The sequence below is a fragment of the Prionailurus viverrinus genome, chromosome B4, assembly GCF_022837055.1.
Source record: "Prionailurus viverrinus isolate Anna chromosome B4, UM_Priviv_1.0, whole genome shotgun sequence".
NCBI lineage: Eukaryota > Metazoa > Chordata > Mammalia > Carnivora > Felidae > Prionailurus > Prionailurus viverrinus.
In genome coordinates, this window is record NC_062567.1 from 6303532 (window position 1) to 6323429 (window position 19898).

Below are 19898 nucleotides of genomic sequence, written 5' to 3' on the forward strand. Positions count from 1 at the left end.
AGGGGCACCTGGGTGGCTCAGTCGGTTAAGCGTCTGACTTCGGCTCAGCTCATGATTCCATGGTCAGTCGGTTAAGCGTCTGACTTCAGCTCAGCTCATGATTCCATGGTTTGTGGGTTTGAGCCCCATGTCAGGCTGTGTACTGACAGCTCAGGGCCTAGAGCCTGCTTTGGATTCTGTCTCTCTCTCTCTCTCTCTCTCTCTCTCTCTCAAAAGTAAACATAAAAAAAATTATCTGAGAAAGAGGAGTTAACAAGTTGGAAGACATGAGTCTTAGGAATCAACAATAAGGAAGAAGTTCATTAAGAAATGGGAACCCTCTTGCACTGTTGGTGGAATGCAAACTGGTACAGCCACTCTGGAAAACTGTGGAGGTTCCTCAAAAAATTAAAAATAGAATTACCCTACAACCCAGTGATGGCATTCCTGGGAATTTATCCAAAGGATACAGGAGTGCTGATTCATAGGGGTACATGCGCCCCAATGTTTATAGCAGAGCTAACAACAAAAGCCAAATTATGGCTTTGGCTGTCCATCAACTAATGGATGGATAAAGAAGATGTGGTATGTATATATAAATGGAGTACTACTTGGCCATGAAAAAATGAAATCTCGCCATTTGCAACAACATGGATGGAACTGGAGGGTATTATGCTAAGTGAAGTAAGTCAGTCAGAGAAAGACAGATATCACATGATTTCACTCATATGTGGAATTTGAGAAAGTTAATAGAAGACCAAAGGGGAAGGGAAATAAAAATAAGTTACAAACAGAGAGGGAGACAAACCATAAAAGACTCTTAAATACAGAGAACAAACAGAGGGTTGATGGGGGTGGGAGGTTAGTGATGGGCATTGAGGAGGACCCTTGGTAGGATGAGCACTGGGTGTTGTATGTGAGTGATGAATCATGGGAATCTACTCCTGAAGCCAAGACTGCAGTGTGTGTTAGCTAACCTGACAATACATTTTTTAAAAATGTAGGTTAATTTAAATATTAAGTGTAAAAATCAGGGACTACAAATTTATGTATGCTTAACAACTGTTAAAGACAAAAACTTCAGATACAACAATATCAGTATGGGCTAAGGAACATTAAATCTTGCTAAAGTCTTTTTATGCTTGGAAGGAGACAGGAATCCTAAATAAATCTTAGATTTGTTTAAAAATCATAGTTATCTATGTATTGGGAAATTAATGTGTAACTATTAAAAGAAGATGAATTATATAGCTTATTAGTCAATAGAGACAAAATTTTGGAGTCTAAAAAGCTTTATTAATCCAACAAGATATGAGAGGAGAAAAATAAAGAAGCAAAGAAGTAGAAGTCATAATTTGAAAATAAAATGTGAGAAATGAATCCAGATAAAACAATAGTCACAAAAATATAAATGCTTATGCTATATGCCTAACACAAAACTGAAATCAATTATTAAGTAGAAAACGTAGGTAAAATATTAAACCAAGCATAGGTGGGGGAGGGGCATATTACTATCAGTAAAATAAAATTTAAGTTGGAACTCAGTCTTAATGCAAAAGAAAGAAAATTACATAACCATAAAGGAAGTCACCTCCAGGAAAACCATGTTCTTGTATAAGCTTTACAACATAAAGAGAAATTTTAAAGCAAAACATAGAAATACAGTGGGAACTGGTGAGATCCACAATTGTTTTTAGAAGATTATTAAATACTCCTCTATAAGAAACTGAAAAATCAATCACATAAAAAAATTTTAAAGACATCAAAAATGTGAACTGGAAAATTAGTGAGCTTGATATAACAAAAATATATATGTACATTTATATAGAACCCTGCAACCGATTCATAAAGTATTTTATTTTCAAGAATCAATTTATCTATTTTGTTATACCTTACTTATTACTTATTACATCATTGTACACATTATACTTATAGAATAATGCTATATAACAGTGATATTACTGGGTGTCCCTCTCATTGTTGGGGTCATTGGGGATACTTCTAAACATGATATTAATTTTCATCTTTGTATATATTTATTTTACTGTGTTAATAGTGTACCTATTTCAGGGCACCTAGGTGGCTCAGTTGGTTCAGCATCCGCCTTTGCTCGGGTCATGATCTCATGGTTCATGGTTCAAGTCCAGCAACAGGCTCTGTGGTGACAGCTCGGAGCCTCGAGTCTGCTTCAGATTCTGTGGCTCCCTCTCTCTTTGCCCTCCCCCAACTCCTGCTCTGTCTCTCTTTCTCTCAAAAATAAATAAACATAAAAAAACAGTGTATCTATTTCTCTTTTACTAAGAGATTCTTATTTCTTTTAAGAATGAAAATAGGGGCTCTTGGGTGGCTTAGTGACTTGGGTTAGTTAGGTGACCAGCTCTTGGTTTTGTCTCAGGTCATTATCTCAAAGGTTCATGAGTTCAAGCCCCACATTGGGCTCCCAGCTGATAGGACACAGCCTGTCTTCCTCTGACCCTCCGCTGCTCAAGCACTCTGTGCCTCTCTCTCAAAATAAATAAACTTAAAAAAGAAATATAAATATATGGATTATTTTTTCTTGTGGCCTATTAATAGTGTCTTACTGTATTTCCCAATACTGATCTAACCTTGTGTTTCTCACCTGAAGCCCACTTCATTTTGGACTATTTTTCTTTAAAATATTTTGCTGAATTTTATTTGCTGATATTTCACATTTTTCACATTGGTGACAATGCCTTAATTCAACAGATACCAATATCTTCTCTCACCAGGAGGGATAAATTTGAGTTTTGGGTATGTGGGAACGAGTGTCAGCTAATATTTCTTCCAGGATGTGAGACACAGGATTGTCCACCTACTCAGTGCCAGAATAAGCAGGACTTACATCTCTGGAGGATAGCATTTTCTGATGAGTAGGTCATATTTTCAGTTTTGAGTGGGGCAGACATGGTCACATCTCTTCCACTGACTCTGTATAAATGAAGGTAGGACATGGGAGAGTACATTTTTACCAGCTGTTAAGATATTCAGTGATTTAATTACTTCATCAGACTTCTCGCCTAGAGACTCTGAAACTCTTCCTGAAGGAACAATGTGTAGTAGGTTTCTCCTATTCCCTTTCGTGGCTATGATATCTTCTGACCTAATACATCCCTCAACCTAGTTTTTTTCCATACAATTCACTTTAATTTTTCCTCCACAAATTCTAATAGTTTACCTGTTAATTTTCCTTCGCATTCTCAGCATTGACATAAATCTATGCTCACATGTGTTTCTGTCATTTTAATGGGATTTTTTTGAGGAAAAGTAGGTAATTGTGGGTGTCCATTTCAGTGCCTGGATTTTAAATGAATGTTGAGTAAATGGTTCTAAACATAGATTTTAAATGAATGTTGAATAAATGGTTTTCAACATTGATTTTAAATGAATCTTGAGTAAATGGCTGAGATTTTATGCATCACAAATATTCTTCATTCATCAATGGCAGTTGAGAGCCTAGAGAATGAAGTGTTTCACAGACATTGCTTCTCTTGTCTATATACCAGTCATTCTGCTAAGCAAGTTTTCTATCACTCTAGTAATGTAGAAACTATACCAATTTGATGAATAAAGATATTGACAACTTCCAGGTTCTCGTCCAGCATGTAAGAAGCTTGGAAGTTGCCACTCTCTCCTAGCAAAAAGTAAAAACCGGACAAATTGAAAAATCAAGAACTCTTCTTAGCCCCATCAAGGAAGTAAGGTCACAGAACAAACTGCTGCCCTCAATTCTGAGACAGGTGAATTCAAAGAATCACAGTTTGTTGGAGCAGAAACCTCCCAGGGAACTATTCTCATGGTAGGAACATCTGAACTACATTTGACAAATTTCTGGAGACAAAGGTCGGAAGGTTAAAAACTCCAGGGGAACTCAGTCACTGGGGGGCCCCACAATCATGAGTTTTACCTCCAGATGCTCAACCAGCTTCTCATAATACGTACCAGGAGAAAAAAAAATCTGTCTATAGAAAAGGGAGTGGGGGGAAAAGAACAACTTTGAAATATATCAGAATATTCTGCTTTTAATGAGGTCTATCCTCAAGAGAAACTTTTTAAACAGAGTGTAAACCATTAGGGTTTTATCAGAGCCTAACTGACCTGGGGGAGGTAAATACCCAACTGTAGCCCCCTGTGGCCATCCAGTCCTATCTAAAGGAGAATGGTGATGTGATGTTTACATGTCAGATGCACAGGCTTGCTTGAAGTCGGAGAGCTGATCTCAAGACTTTGGAATACTTCTGTTTCCCCTCCCCACACCCCCACTTTACCAAAGGCCTGTTTACAGCAGTTCCCTTCAACCAGTACATCAGGTCTGGCTGTCAAGAAAAAAATCATAAGGCAGACTAAAGACAAGACACACACACACACACACACACACACACACACACACACACACTTTGAAAAGACAAAGCAAATATCAGGACCAGATTCAGAAATAACAGGAATGTGGGATTATTAGACCAGGAATTTAAAACAACTATGATTAGTACCTGAAGATCTCAATAAAGTACAGAGCACATAAGAACAGATGGACAGTGTAAACAAAGAGAGGAAAATTCTGAGAAAATATCAAAAAGAAATGGTATAGAGACCAAAAACTATAACAGAAATGAAAAATGTCTCTGATAGTTTAATTAGATGGATGAAGTAGACTGGGCATGGTTGAGGAGAAAAAAAACTCTCTGAACTTCAAGGTATGTGAATAGAGGGGCGCCTGGGTGGCGCAGTCGTTTAAGCGTCCGACTTCAGCCAGGTCACGATCTCATGGTCCGTGAGTTCGAGCCCCGTGTCGGGCTCTGGGCTGATGGCTCAGAGCCTGGAGCCTGTTTCCGATTCTGTGTCTCCCTCTCTCTCTGCCCCTCGCCTGTTCATGCTCTGTCTCTCTCTGTCCCAAAAATAAATAAACGTTGAAAAAAAAATTAAAAAAAAAGATATGTGAATAGAAACTTCTGAAATGAAAAAGCAAAAAGGAAAACACAGTGGAAAAAAAAAAACAGAATATCCAAGAACTGTGAGGTGACTACAAAAGGTATAACGTGTTTAATGGGAATATAATAAGGAAAACAAAAAAAAGGAATAGAAAAAAAATTAGAAGCCATAATGACTTGAAAATTTTCCTTAATCAGACACCACACCACAGATCTAGGATGCTCAGAGAATGCAACCAGTATAAAGTCCAATAAAAGCTACATCTAGGCATATTGTATTCAAACTGGATAAGATCCAAGATTTTTAAAAAATCCTGAAAGAAGTCAGAAGAACAAAATCGTCTTACCTATAGGGAAGCAAGGATAAGAGTTACATCTGGCTTCTCAGAAAGCATGCAGGCAAGGAGAGACTGGTATGAAATATTTGAAATGATGGAGGAAAAATAACTTACCAACCTAAAGGCTGTATCCTCCAAAATTATACTTCAAAAATGAAGGAGAAATAAAGACTTTCTTAAAGAAAAAATGAGAAAATATATTGCCAATAAAGAACAATGATGTGGATCTGAAACTCAGATCTGTATAAATAAAGAAAGAGCATTAGAGAAGGAATAAGTGAAGGCAAAAAGAAACCTATTATTTTTCATATTTTTAATTGGCCTAACAGACAACACTTTGTTTAAAATAATAGCAACAACATATTCAATTATGTATGGGTGTGCATACACATATGGTTATGTTTATAACCTATGTTTAAGTTAAATAAATGACAGCCATGATATAAGGGATATGAGTGAAGAATTAAAAATATTTTATAATTATAAGGTGTTTGCACTATCTGTGAAGGAGTGTAGTGTTATTTGAAAGTGGAGTTAAATTAGTTGTAAATGTATATTCCAAATTCTAGGACAACAACTAACAATTAAAAAAAGAGAGAGAGAAATGGAATCATATAAAATGTTTAATTAAAATGACAAACACAGAAAACATGTGAAAGACAAAAATAAAAAAGAAAGAACAAGGGCAAAAGATAGAAAATAGTAACAAATATGGTGGATATCAGTTCAACTCTATCAATAATCACTTTGCATGTTAGTGGTCTGAATTCATCAGTTAAAACGCAGAGATTGTCAGCATGGATCAAAACACAAAACCCAATAATATGCTGTCTACAAGAAACCCACTTTAAATATAAAGACACATAGAGTTTATTTTGTTTTTTTTTTTTTTTTTATTTTTAAAAGAATGTGAGTGAGTGGGGGAGGGGCAGAGAAAGAGGGAAAATGAGAATCCCAAGTGGGCTCCATGCTGTCAGGACAGAGCCAGAGACAGGGCTCAACTCATGAATCATGAGATCATGACCTGAGGTGAGATCAAGAGTCAGACGCTCCAGGGGCCCCAAGACACATATAGTTTAAAGATAGAGAGATGGAGAAAGATATGCCATTCTGACACTAATCCAAAGAAAGCAGGAGAAGCTGCTTTCGACTTCATAGCAAGAAAAGTTCTCATGAATAAAAAGGCGAATTACATAATGATAAAGGGATCAATTTTCCAAGAAGACATGGCAGTCCTTTGTGTGTTCTCCATCTAAAAACAGTGTCAGAAAAAGAGACAGGTAGGGGCGCCTGGGTGGTTCAGTTGGTTAAGTGTCCAACTTCAACTCAGGTCATGATCTCATGGTTTGTAAATTTGAGCCCCACATCGGGCTCAGTGCTCACAGCTCAGAGCCTAGAGCCTGCTTTGGATTCTGTGTGTCCCTTTCTCAGCCTCTGCCCTGCTCATGCCCTGTCTCTCTGTCTCTCAAGAAAATAAATACATAAACATTAAAAAAAATCTTAAAAGAAAAAGAGATCGGTAAATCCACTATTATGTTGGATATTTCAACAACCATCTATCAGGTATGGACAAATACAGCAGGAAGATCAGTAAGGACACAGTAGAACTCAAAGTGCCATAAATCAATGATATAACCACTTCATCCAACAGCAACAGAATACATATTGTTCTCATGCTCATATGGAACATTGACCAAGACAGACCACATTTTGGACCATAAAAAACATCATAAATTTAGAAGAATGGAAATTATATAGTGTCTGCTCTCACATCACAATGGAATTAAAGTGGAAATCAATAACAGCAGGATAGTTGGAAATGCTTAGAGATTAAATAACACAGTTCTAAATAACACATGAGTCGAAGAGAAATTAAAAAAAAATAGTTTGAACTAAATGAAATTTAAAATAAAATACCAAAATGTGTAAGATGTGGAAAAAAGTAGTGCTTAGAGGAAAATATATACCATTGAATGCATATATTAAAAAAGAAGAAAGATCAAAATTAATCATCTAAGCTCCCACTTTAGGACACTAGAGAAAAGAAACAGAAAAAAGAAATCATAAAAATTACAGCCCAAATCAATGAAATCAATAGAGAAAAAATAAAACCAAAAGCTGGTTCTATGAAAAGATCAATAAAATCAATAAGCTAAGCTAAACAAACTAAGAAAAATGGTGAAAAGGCACAAATCAGTCACATCAGAAATGAAGGAAAGGATATCACTACAGATTTCATGGACATCAAAAGGTTAAAAAGTCAATATTATAAATAACTGTATGCTCACAAATTTGAAACACCAAATGAAAAGAACCAACTCCTTGAAGAACAAAATTTGCTAAAAATCACACAAGAAAAAAAAAGACAATCTGAATAGACTCATAGCCATTAAAGAACTTGAATTGCTAATCTCCCAGAATAGAAAGCACCAAACCCAGATGGGTTTACTGGTGAATTCTACCAAACATTTAAGGAAGCAATTATACTAATTCTCTACAATCTCTTCTAAAAGATAGAATCTAAAAGAATACTTCCTGACCCATTCTTTGAGGCCAGCATTAATTATCATATTACTGAAATGGGACATTGAAACAAGGAATTTTTTCATACTTAATGTCATAGAGCTGTTAAGTGACAGCTAAAATTAGAACTTGGATTCATCCAATTTAGAACTCCATGTTTTCATTTGGATTCTCAGCTGCATCACAGTCAGATTTGGATCATCAGGCATTGTTTGACTTTCTGACTATGGAGACTGTGTGCCCATGAGCCTAACCATTCTTTTACTTCCCTTGATCTGCCGTTTTGACAGAGGCTTGAAAAACCTACCTCTGGAAATCTATATTTCTTATCTAATTTCTGTTTTCTGTTTCTGCTCTCCAACTCATCCCCATGTTTGCCTTTAAAAATTACTATTTTGGGGGCACCTGGGTGGCTCAGTCGGTTGAGCGTCCGACTTTGGCTCAGGTCATGATCTCACCGCTCGTGATTCAAGCCCTGCGTCAGGCTCTGTGCTGACAGCTCGGAGCCTGGAGCCTGCTTCAGATCCTGTGTCTCCCTCTCTCTCTGCCCCTCCCCCGCTCATGCTTGCGCTCGCTCTCTCTCTCTCTCTCTCTCTCTCTCTCTCTCTCTCTCTCTCAAAAACAAATAAACATTAAAAAATGTTTTTAATTACTATTTTTTTAATTATTAACTGTGAAAAGGCTGACCCTAATACTAATTAATCCGAGGTAAATTTTTTGGTTCTTTTTTTCCTCCAGATGGAATAATATTTGCAAATTTGCAAGGTGACTAGCCAGAATTAAGAGTACATTCTGAGACCATTCACTAAACTTTTGTAGTATGGTAGTAGAATTTTATTCTATTACAATATTCAGACTCAAATAGGGAATTAAATCTTTCACCTTATTGCATCTATTCATGCCAATAATTTCAGTAAGTATTTGGAAATAAACGCTATGAAAAACTGAGAATTTTGTCACAGATATAATACCATCTTAATAAATGTGTATATATAGTAGCTCTAAATTCAGTTAATAGATGCAAAACAAAAGGAAATATAAATTACTTTATTTGGCACCTTTGCCAGTATGTACTAGAGTCAATTTTAACATGTCTCTTTTTTCCTGGAAAAATATTCTCTTAGGTTAGTTACGTTCTTACTATTATTGTCACCATTAATAATTCAGAAAATTATTTCAAGTAAAAGTTTCTAAAGAACTAATTACTCCCTTCTTATTATTTTTAAAGTCAGTGTCATTTATAAGTGCAACAAAGTTCATGATGAAACACAAAGGTGCCTTCTGCCTTTAATGGAATACAAACAATCTCTGGGTTTTTTTCTTGTCTTTTCATAGAAACAGTCATTATCTTCCAATAATAACCTATATGCCATATCTCTTTCTTGGTAATCTTTTGCAATGATTACAAAATAATGTAAATGAACAAGCACATGCCTCATCATAACACATTTTTATTGATAATATTTTGCTTTCTTGAAATTCTCCTCAAGATATAATCTTCAAAACCTGTTGACAATGTATACCTATGGATTACCAGGATAGCTAAAAACGAAAAGTGACAATACCAAGTGCTAGAGAGATGCAGAGCAAGAGGAATGCTCATAGATTACTGGTGGGCATGGAAAATGGTATAGCCACTCTGGAAAACAGTTTGATAGTTTCTAATAAAATTAAATAGACACCCACCTATCACCTGGCAATCCCAAAGATATTTATCCAAGAGAAATAAAAACATATGGCCACGTGAAAATATGCACGCAAACATTGCAAGCGGGTTTACTTATAATTGTCCCAAATTAGAAGCAACTCAAATATTTATGAGCTGGCATATAAGTGTATCTGTGTAATGAAATACAACTTAGCAATAAAAAGGACATTCAATAACAGGGATAAATCTTAAATGCATCATGACAAGATAAATAAACCAAATTCAAAAAGTTGTATAAATTCTGTGTGATTTCATTTATGTGACAATCTGGAAAAAGCAGAAACTATGCAAATGGAAAGCAGCTTAGTGATTTTCTGGGGCTGGGCCTGGGGCAGAGAATAAATGCAAAGGGGCACGGGAGAATTTGTGGGGTGATGAACGTACTCCACATTCTGGTTGTGGTAGTGGCTGTGGTTATGTGAGTGTCTGTTTGTCAAAATTCATAAACTTCACACTAAAAGGGGTGAATTTTACTTTCTATCAATTGTATCTCAATAAACCTGAAAAGAAAAAAGAAGAGTGGAAGGAGGAAGAAGGAAGGATAGAAGAAAAAACAAGTGAAGGATGAACTTGGTGAGAGAGTTGTCTGAGGACAAGGCCTTCGTGATCCTGGGATTTGTGTTCATCAGACTCAGGTCTTGAGGCAAATCAGCTTTTCCTCTCTAGTGTTGGTGGTGGGAGATTACTTCACTGATCTCCTCTCTCCCCACTGCTCCTCTGTATGGTGCCCAGCTCCAACCATGCACAAGAAATACAAAAAAACAAAACAAAACAAAAAAAACATATGGCAAAATAGAACAACAACAAAAACATTACATTTCCAAGATGCGATAGCATAGCTGAACCTGAAACCAATAAAGTTGTGCTACAAACGTGGCCATTTCCCCAGAAAGCTGTTCTGGAAAAGAGAAGATGACAAGAGAGAAAGGGACATTAAAATTAAAAAAAGAACTAAATAATGTAAATTACTCTACAAATTCTTTTTGATATTTATATTTTTTTCTGTTTTTCTTTGGCATTATCCCATTTCTGTGGTGCACATATACATAATATATATTACATATATGGTATATATTACATGTATGATATATTATCTAATATGGATTATATAATATATGTTACATATACATATATTACATATATAATATATAAAACTATATAGTATTATATATGTTATGTAATTATATATTATGCATATATTATATATAATTATATATATATATACATTGCATATGTAATATATATGTGTTGGAGGCAATAGGTTACATATTTTTATAATATGATTTTGAAATGAAGACTCAGATCACATTTTAAAGAGCACAGTCCCAGACACATACAGAATACTTTAAAAGGATTCCACAATTCAGTGTCTTTTCCTGAATGATATGAAGGAGTTCCAAGTCTTAATGCTTAACAGTTTTTCTCTTATGTCTTCGTGCCTTACCCCCACACTCCATGGACCCTCTGACTCACCAAAACCTCAACGTATTTTTTCCATTTATCACTGCCTATTTTGCACTCTGTCTTTAGGCAAAAATGCTGTCTACTCACTGTGCTTTTCCGGAGTCCTGCCTATGGCTCCGTAGGGAGTATTCCTTCCCCTTTCTGTGTCTTTGGTTTTGTTCTGAGAATTCCTCCTTGGTGTCTTTAGTTCATTTTACTCCTCCCCGTCACAATGCTGCATTTTCTGAGGAGGCTGGATTGCTCAAAGGTTATAGAGTATAGAAAATGAAGCCACTGGGGCGCCTGGGTGGCTCAGTCAGTTAAGCATCCAACTTCAGCTCAGGTCATGATCTCACGGTTTGAGTTCAAGCCCCGCATCGGGCTCTGTGCTGACAGCTCAGAGCCTGGAGCCTGCTTTGGATTCTGTGTCTTCTCTCTCTGCCCCTCCCCTGTTCCTGCTCTCTCTCTCTCTCTCTTTCTCTCTCTCTCTCTTTCTCTCTCTCTCTCTTTCTCTCTCTCAAAAATAGACATTTAAAAAAACTAAAAAAAAAAAAAATGAAGCCACTTCCTGAGTGGCCAACTTTCAAAATGATTTTCTTATAAAAATACTCTGTGACAATCAAAAACAATTTCCAATTAAATTAATGAGTATTACTTACTCTTAGATACACATTTCCTGACACTCATACATGTCTTGAAATCAATTAATAGTGTGTCATAACTTAGAGAGTAGCATTTACTTTCCTTAGTGATGTATAATATTGTATCTGTTAATCAGAGGCCACTTGGATTTGATGGAATTCTGTAAATGCCTTGATTGTGTTTTCCAAGTACTCAGAAGATGCTACACAACCTAGGGGAAGCAGCCTGAAGTCTCTCTTCTTATACTGCACTCACTTCTCTGTCTCCCTGAAACCCTCCCTTCCCAAGCCTGTCCAACATGTCATTTTCCCCCACTTTTCTTATTATATATAAAGAAACTTAAAAAAAAAATCTATAGCATTTTAAGCGCAAACAACACAACTGGTAAGGGAAGAGAAGAAACCAAGAAATCAGAGTTCAGTTTGGATGGTCACAGCTTAAGCTTCTAGCATGTTATATCAGTAATGTTACCCTATCACACTTATTAGGAGGAGCCTTATGAAATAGAACATGTAGTATCTCTATGCTAGTTTTATCACTTTTAAAATACGTAATTCACAAAGTTCATCATAACAATATCGAATGCCTGAAATTGAGTAACTCTATCAAGATTGTGGACAATTCTATTTATTCTTTCGTCCTTGACAGACACTTAGGTTGTTTCCATACCTTGGCTATTGTGAATAATGCTGCTTTAAGATGAAAGTGCAGATGTCTCTTTGAAATAAATATTTCATTTCCTTTGGATATGTATTCACAAGTTAAATTGCTGGATCATATGGAAGTTCTATTTTTAAATTCTTGAGGAAAGTCCATACCATTTTCCACACTGGCTGCACCAGTTTATGTTACCAGCAACAGTGCGTGAAGGTCCTCATTTCTCCACATCGACTCCAACATTTGTCATCCCTTGTCTTTTTGTGAGGTCTAACAGGTGTGAGGAGGTATCTCATTGTGGTTTTGATTTGCATTTCCCTGATGATGAGTGATGTTGACCATCTCTTCATGTTCTTGTTGGCCATTTGTATATCTTCTTTTCAGAAATGTCTGTTAGGGTCCTTTACCTATGTTTAAATTGGGTACCACTGAATATTATTCAATCTTAAAAAACAAAGAGCTCAGGTCATTTGCAACACCATGGATGAACCTGTAGGATATTAAGCTAAGTTAAATAAGCCAGAGAAAGATAAATACTTAGGTATCATGTAACCATATGTACATATCTATCTATCTATCTATCTATCTATCTATCTATCTATCTATATGGTTGAACCTATAGAAACAGAATGGATGGTGGTTTCCAGGGCCTAAGGGGTAGGAAAAATAGGGAGAGGCTGGTAAAAGGGTGGAAACTTTCAGTTATGTGATAAACAAGGTCTGAGAATCTAATGTATAACACGGTCACTGTAGTTTATATTACTGTATTTGTACAATTAAAACCTATTCAGAGAGTAGAACTCAAATGTTCTCACACAAACACAAAGGTAAATATGGGAGGTATTGGATGTGTTATTTAATTCAGTGAGGGAAATCCTTTCACAATGTATACATATCATCACATCATCACATTGCACACTTTAAGTGTCTTAAAATTTTATTGACTATTATCTCTCAAGAAATCTGGGGGGACAGAGACAATGGACACTTTGTGCATAATGCTGAGGTAGGCGGCATTACTTTGGGTAAATCACAGAGGATGAAGAATCAGGGTACTTCCTTGTAACTAAAAGCTTTCTCAGGAACTGGACTCATTTTATATTTTGACATGAAAGATATGGTTGCACTAAGAAAAAGATTAGCCTTTGGTCATTATTTTTTGGGAAATGGCTATGCTAATGGAATAAGTTAAAGGAATGTATACCAGTGTATGTCTCAGTGAATAATTGGGCCAAAGGAGAACATATTTACTTATCACAGATTCATAACAAATGAGTTATGTACTATTTTATCCCATAAGACTATGAGTCTTCCCCCGTGGGGAATTTGTAATTTATGTCAAAAAGGTAAAGAATAATGCTTTTGTTTTCATGGATTCATTTTCTCCTTTTTAAAATAAAGAAATTTGGGATGCCTGGGTGGCTCAGTCAGTTATTAAGTGTCCGACTTCGGCTCAGGTCATGATCTCATAGTTCATGGGGTTGAGCCCTGCCTCGGGCTCTGTGCTGACAGCTCAGAACCTGAGCCTGCTTTGTCTCCCTCTCTCTCTGCACCTCCCTTGCTCACACTCGCTCTCTCTGTCAAAAATCAATAAACATTAAAAAATAGTAAAAATTTAAAAATAAATTAAAATAAATAAATTATAGCGGCAATGTGAGATTTGCTACATCAATATTACTGCCATTATGATAAATAAGAACATGCTCTATTTATTGGTGAAAAAAATTAAAGGGTATTTATACTAAGGTAGACTAACATGACCCCTTGGTAAGTTGTTTATTCATGGATAGATCTTTAGACACAGAGGAGTTGCAAGTTACCTCCTATGCTGGATAATGACCCCAAGTTCCTGAAAAACAATCTTTTCCGTCTTTTACATTTTTTTCTTACCTCTTATGTCTGTCTAGAATCTCAGCTATATATATATATTAAAACTGGAATTATAATTGATAATTTCATTAAGTACCTATCTCCCGAGGTTAAACATCATTTCAAGAATAAATGTCACCATCAGATAGTTATAGATTTAATACCATCGGTATTTTGACATCTTATACCGGAAAATGTATTGCATAGCACTAGAGCTGGGGACATTTGAACTTACAGATATGTATACAATGATTCCACTAAACAGTCTATAATTTTGATGAATAGAAGGATTCTTATTCCTTCAGTAAATTCTATATTTTTCCCTTTGTGTATTAGAACTGTATTGCTGTATGCTAAATAATTTCATCAGATCTATTTTTCTGGTTTATTTTTTAAATATTTTAAAATATTTTAAATCTATTATATATAATACATATATATATATATATACATATACATATATATATATATATATATATATATGACCATCCATTGCAGGTTTTATTTTAATGACTAAAATTTTCATTTATTTGTGTCTGTTCTTTTCTGAAATAATTTTGGTCTTTTTATATGTAGCTTGTTTTTCCTCATATTGTAATACTTTGTTTATAACTTGCTACTTAATATATTTATTTATAATCTTGATATTTGTGATCTTTATTTAATGGTCACATATATGACATTCTTGGGGTATAATCATGTTCCTTATATGAGATCAATTTTAGCTAACTATGAGGTTTTGGTTGACAGTGTTTCCCTTATAAAAATGTATTTGCTTTGGCGCTCCTGGGTGGCTCAGTTGATTGAGTGTCCGACTTCAGCTCAGGTCATGATCTTGCAGTCTGTGAGTTTGAGCCCCGTGTCAGGCTCTGTGCTGTCAGCTCAGAGCCTGGAGCCTGCTTCAGATTCTGTGCCTCCCTCTCTCTCTGCCCCAACCCACTCGTATTCTTTGTCTCTCTCAAAACTAAATAAATGTTTAAAAAATTTTTTTAAAATGTATTTGCTTTTACCAATTGATTCAGAGATATTGTAAGACTGGGACCACTTTTTAATGTTAATTTTGGTGGATAATAGCTCGCTATAAGGTTAAAGTCTTTATAATGCACATAGCACACTGGAACAACAGATTTTTTTGTGGTAGCTCTAAGACCATGAATTCTGAAGATAGACCATATTCTTTCCACCACTTGGAACGTCTGAATTTCAGCTTAACTCACTTGGGTCCAAGTGCTTCTCTCTTCCTGATGGCTATAGAAACTCTCATTGGTTATCAAGACCTGGAATCTTCCCATGAAAACCTCCTCGTCAACCCTTTTTGCTACTCCTCTTTCAATTATTTACCTAGTATTCGTCCCTTAATTATATAGAAGCTTAAATATGTATCTGAATGTTTGTTATATTTTTTCATATTTTCTCCTTGCTGTATAATTAAAGTTATATAGTATAACACATCATCATAAAAATATGTCACTTATTAAGGATATTCTAATATCACTTTTACATATTTAGCTTTTAATAGCCTGAGGTCCTCATTAGTCATTTCATCTTTTAAATTGTTTTAAATGTTTATTTATTTTTGAGAGAGACAGAGTGCCGGTGGGGGAAAGGCAGAGAGAGAGGGAGACACAGAATCTGAAGCAGGCTTCAGGCTCTGAGCTGTCAGCACAAGAGCCAGACACAGGGCTCAAACCCACAAACTGCAAGATCATGACCTGAGCTGAAGTTGTACATTTAACTAGCTGAGCCATCCAGGTGCCCCAGTCATTTCTTCTGTTAAAACATCACCCTTTCTGGCTCAAGGAATACGTACACTGTTATTTTATGGTAGAGATTTTTTTTTTTCCTTTTTATCTGTAGTAAAACTCTAGTCCATTAAAAAAATGTAGCATCCCTGGATGTGATAGCTGTATCCACAGACATAACAAAGGAGTACAACCTTAATAAGCATATGAAAATCAAGTTTTTTCATTAACATACTACATTTGAATGATTCAAATTTTTATGTTGTCTGATTTATTTTTTTATGTTGTCTGATTTAAAGCGTTTTATTCTCTTCATCTGAAATTCAGAAAAGGACACTTATAACACAACTTCTGTGTAATGAATCAATATGTCTTTTGACATTTTTTAGAAATGCCACCTAGATTACTAATGCTAAGTGTATTACCGCTTAACAAAAAGTTAAGAACGTGTTGTGTATCAAGATCCTGATGCTCTAAATAGTATGGAAGAGGCTATTCTTTATAATTGCTGTTAAAACCAAATTGGTCAAAGAATCTATTCAGAGACTGTCATAATGTTGTTTTCAGCTTCTGGCCGTATTTCATGATCATACTAGTTATTAGCATAGCTATTTTATCAGAGGTAAATGGGCCAAATTAAGGATGACTGAGATTCAGGGACAAGATGGGCCCACTGAGATTCACGAACATACCCTGCTGTAACCACAGTATTAGTAGCAAAGAGGAGGGAAGAGAATGGCGTGTGAAAAATGTGCATGAGGAATACACAGGTGGAGGCCCAGTGGGCACGTCTGTGTCAGATTTAATAACATGGACAATAATTAGCAGTCCTTGCATCGCCCAGGCAAAGCCAGACAGTTAGCATCATGTATTAGAGATTCAGCCCAGATTTCAGACTTTGTGAAGGCTGGAGGAAAGGTAGGAAGCAATGACATTACTTCTAGGTTATGGCTGTTACTTGCAAGGGTATCAAAGAAGTATTAAATGAAGGTCAAAACACAGTTGACTTGGAGTCAATCTGCCCAAGAACTTGGGTACAAATTTTGATGGACAGTTCCCCACTGTAAGGTTAAAGTCTTTATATTCCCTTTGTCGGGGTCAGATTCATTACAAAAACTAGGATAAATTTGAATCTTTAGGTGTGTGTCAATAGATGGGGAAGTGAGGGAGGGACAAAGGCAGGTCTATGTTGATAGAGACAAGTATATTGGAAGGGCCCAAGGAAGTTAATTAGACAAGACACTGGATCAGCAGAATTTTCTTGTCTTGTTGGTATGTAATCATAAACATTTCAATACATGTGCTTTTAATATTACAGTCAGTTCATTAAATTTCCTTTCACTTACTGTTGGAAGAGGAAATTTTTATTAATCTATTTGCATGATAATTGTGACAAAACAGAGGTGTAGATGAATTTGTTTACAGGGTGAAATATGCTCTTGATAATAGTTAGAGCTTACTCTTATATGTAAAGAAAAATATAGTTAGGATTATTAGATATTAGAGTCTTAATACATGGGATGTAATTCCATTAACAATTCAAGCTTTTAATTAATCCCTTTTTATACAGGCTGGTTTTATATTTTATACATTAACATTATAAAAACTCTCATTTTCTTTCCATTTTATGGCCCAATTTATGTTTTTCAAGATTGTGCCACAATTATCTTTGTTGTAATTGTTTTAAATTTATATATGAAGCCAAAATTGTATAATGGAACCTCAATTTGAAAAGTTATACCTGGGACTTTCTGGAAAGTCTTCATCCACAGATATAATTAAACAATAATCAATTTTAAAACAAATGAAGGCATCAACTCTACATGTATTTAAAAAAATAACAACAACCTAGTTTCAGTATCATGTACCCAATGTGTCATTCTCAACAGGAAACAGAAATCTCTTTATATGGACGAACCACTATTATATTATATCTCCCTCTTCTCATTAATTATGAGCTGAAATTAGCATGTGAATTGTATTAATAGCAATCAAGAAGGATATTACCATTTATATTATTCATCAAAGCCTCATTTTTATTAGGAATGTTTCTTGCTAGGAGAGGCAGATCAATGATATGGGACAATCTTAGGTATGGAAATCCCTCAATTTTCTTTTCACTTGGTCTGTACACTTAGGATGTCCAACAACTACCTTCGGCTTTTTCACTGTCCTTTCAGAAATATTACTGTTCTTTCTTGACTGAGTCACACAAGAAAAGTTTAAACTTAAAAATATGACATATTTATGATATATGACTTTTAATGTCTAACACCAAATCTTGGTTCTTTTTCACATTTACTAGCGATGGCCAAAGATGTGTGAAAATGCCAAAGAAAATGTCCCACATGTTTTTTACATTTAGTTTTGGTGTCTATTACAACGGGGAACTTTAAGAGGAGAGGAAGGAAGAAGCTACTTTCATTATGACTTATATGTTTTTTCAGTGGAAACTTAGTCTCATTCACCCTTGATGCTAAAGTATTCATGCAAACCCATATACTTTATGAAGTTTTTCCTCTTTAAAGAAGACTTTCACCAGACAGGCTTTGAATCACGTGGGTTTCAAATCATGCGTGAGGAATCTGTGAGGTGTTTTTGCACACAGTTGTTGACACAATCATGGATATTAATGAACATATAAGAGTGGAGGACTGTAGGGGACTTTTTAGCCATCAAAATGGCATTATCTAATCAATGTTAACTAATAGCTATTAAAAATCTGAATAAAGGCATAACTATCACTTCTATCATGTCCTTATTACCAAAAGCAAGATTTTCAGTCCTTGACAAGGCAAGGATAGGTGAGTCAATAGTTTTAATTTTGCTCTTCCAGACCCTCTAAAATATGACTGATCTCATTTATTTTTCTTCCTTCTTTTCCTTCCTGCCTTCTTTCTTGAATTTAGCAAATATCGCTCAATTAGCTAAGAAATACAAAACCTTTAAGTTAAAGAAATATAAAATTGAATATGAAAAGAATCTGTTCTATAATAATCTATTTTCTTCTTATGAGGAAAATACATATACATGCAGCTGAAACACAGCATGGAGTATGATTAAATGAGATTTAAACAAGACTTAGGAAGGCATTTGTTGACTGGTTATTAATGGAGCTCTTTTCTCTCCATCTTGGAAAACAGCCGTGCTTACTCGACTTGTTCAGTTGTCTCATGTCAGTCCTGTGACAAACGTCCACCTCTACATTTGTGAGTTTATTGTTCATGTTCCCTTGACAAAGCCTGGGCCTCTCTAAGCCCCACTTGCTTCAGTTACCAACTCAGGACTCACTGTTTCTGCGTAGTTTTTTTTAAGTGTGCCAATCATAATGATCTCCTCCTCTTTTCAACAGTTATTAATGGTTTTTAGTATCACTCTTGTCTGTATTTTCTTATCTTTTATGTATAGACTCTATCTTTACAATTGATGATTAATTAAGTACAAGAAGAAATAATACCTACTGTATCCCTGTAACCCCAGTTTTTGCCTCATAAATTTTTAACAGTAGAAGGGATTTGAACAATGGAAAATGGAATCCGAGAATGCAGAAAGGGTGTCATGATAAATTATGCTCCCTCTTCTCATTCCACTGGCAACAGAAATGCCTGGTTCACAGGTTTCAGATTCCATTGTCATATATGTGATGCTGTTTATAGTTTTACAAACAATTTTTTAAACGAATGAGTAATAAACAAATCTAAAATTTTAGCAACCTGTCACCAGGTGGTGACAAAGTCACAGTGGTGCACAGTCTGAGCAATCCCAGTTGGTGGATCACAAACATACTTGAATGTGTAGCAACATTACACAAACATATACACATGTAATTTCAGATTCTTTTCTAACTACTTTCTGTTCTAAATTCTGGAAGTATGCAAGGATTCTAAACTCAGGTTGGAAGTGAGACTCTCTTCTATTCCTACAAAACCCAGTTTTATGTATGTTCTCTTTCCCAGACTCCTGAGGCACACAATTCATGGTTGTATCATTTTCTCTTATTTAGCTTTCAGGGAGACCCGAACATGTCAAAAGATTGGCCTCTATTTTTCCT